Source organism: Gavialis gangeticus, unplaced genomic scaffold (genome assembly GCF_001723915.1).
Source record: "Gavialis gangeticus isolate Ggan-Ray unplaced genomic scaffold, GavGan_comp1, whole genome shotgun sequence".
NCBI classification, from domain to species: Eukaryota; Metazoa; Chordata; order Crocodylia; family Gavialidae; genus Gavialis; species Gavialis gangeticus.
In genome coordinates this window covers 145,218,173-145,219,302 of record NW_017729024.1, presented here as the reverse complement: position 1 = coordinate 145,219,302, position 1,130 = coordinate 145,218,173, and the positions used below count along the sequence as shown (strand labels likewise).

The window sequence follows — 1,130 nt, the reverse complement described above, 5'->3', positions numbered from 1 at the left end:
CTTCACCACTGCTTTCCCTGCTCCAGTGGTGGGGGGAAGGACAAACTTTAAGATGAGCCTCAATAATTAGCTAACTGCATGTACAGTAATGTCAAATCCAGCAGTTCTGAAATGAAGACTTCCAGTCTCTGTTGTAGGGATTCTGTTAATACTACGCAAGGTATATTTAACTGTTTCTTACTCTTGGTTTGTAAGGCATTTGTTGGGCAAGACATTCTTTTGCTGTAGTTCTCAGCCAGAGAAATATGAAAAATGATGGAACTATCAAGGTTTGCACTTAGAGTTGTTGACTGAAGCATTTTAAGCCCAACTGCAGACTGCTATATTACAGCTACTTGCACGTGGGGGTGGGAACTGGCTCTTTTACTTTAAACCTGATGTGCTCCCATACTGAGCCCAACGCATGCCCAGAAGAGGCAGCACCTTAGTTACACCTGGCTTTCTCAACATCTGTAGAGATTGGGTGCTTTAGTGGGGCTTTTTGGGCACTTCAGGTAATAGCTGATTGAATTAGTTTTAGCTAAAAGCTCAAAAAATCCCTGTTGAAGCACCCAATCTATATAGATGCTGCAGAGCCAGGTCTAAGTAATACGCTCTACCGGAAGCAGCAGCATATTTGTTTTTACTATGTCTGTCATACCCCTGTGTCTTGACAACTTGGAAATTGCTGTTGTGAATGGGACCAGACTGAACCTGAGCATGACTAGCAAAATGCTGTTAACTAACTGCAAGAGCTTAAATATTTAATAAGAGCCAACATATTTAATAACTTCTTTGCCTCTGTCTTCCTCAGTAAGGACCAGAACTGCCACCTCCCTGCTGGGCCCCCTTTGGGCACTGGGGGAGGCTCACCTGGGCCTAGGGTGAGTGAGGATTTAGTTAGGGAGCTTCTGGAGGGGCTGGACGTCTTTGTCAGCTGGCCTGGATGATCTTCACCCTAGAGTCCTAAAGGAACTGGCTGGGGTCATTGCAAGTCCCCTGGCGTGGCTTTATGAACGCTCATGGTGCTCTGGAGAGGTACCGGAGGACTGGAAGAGGGCCAACGTGGTTCCCATCTTCAAAAAGGGGAGGAAAGAGGACCCGGGGAACTACAGGCCAGTCAGCCTTACCTCGATCCTGGGCAAGCTGTT

The 1,130-nt window shown here is 46.7% G+C and overlaps 1 protein-coding gene across 9 annotated transcripts in view; it reads left to right on the top strand.

Annotated features, from left to right (window-relative positions):
* DDX4 (DEAD-box helicase 4) overlaps positions 1-1,130 on the top strand; it is a 114,984-nt gene that overhangs the window by 22,890 nt on the left and 90,964 nt on the right. The gene's annotated exons all lie outside the window — the stretch shown is intronic.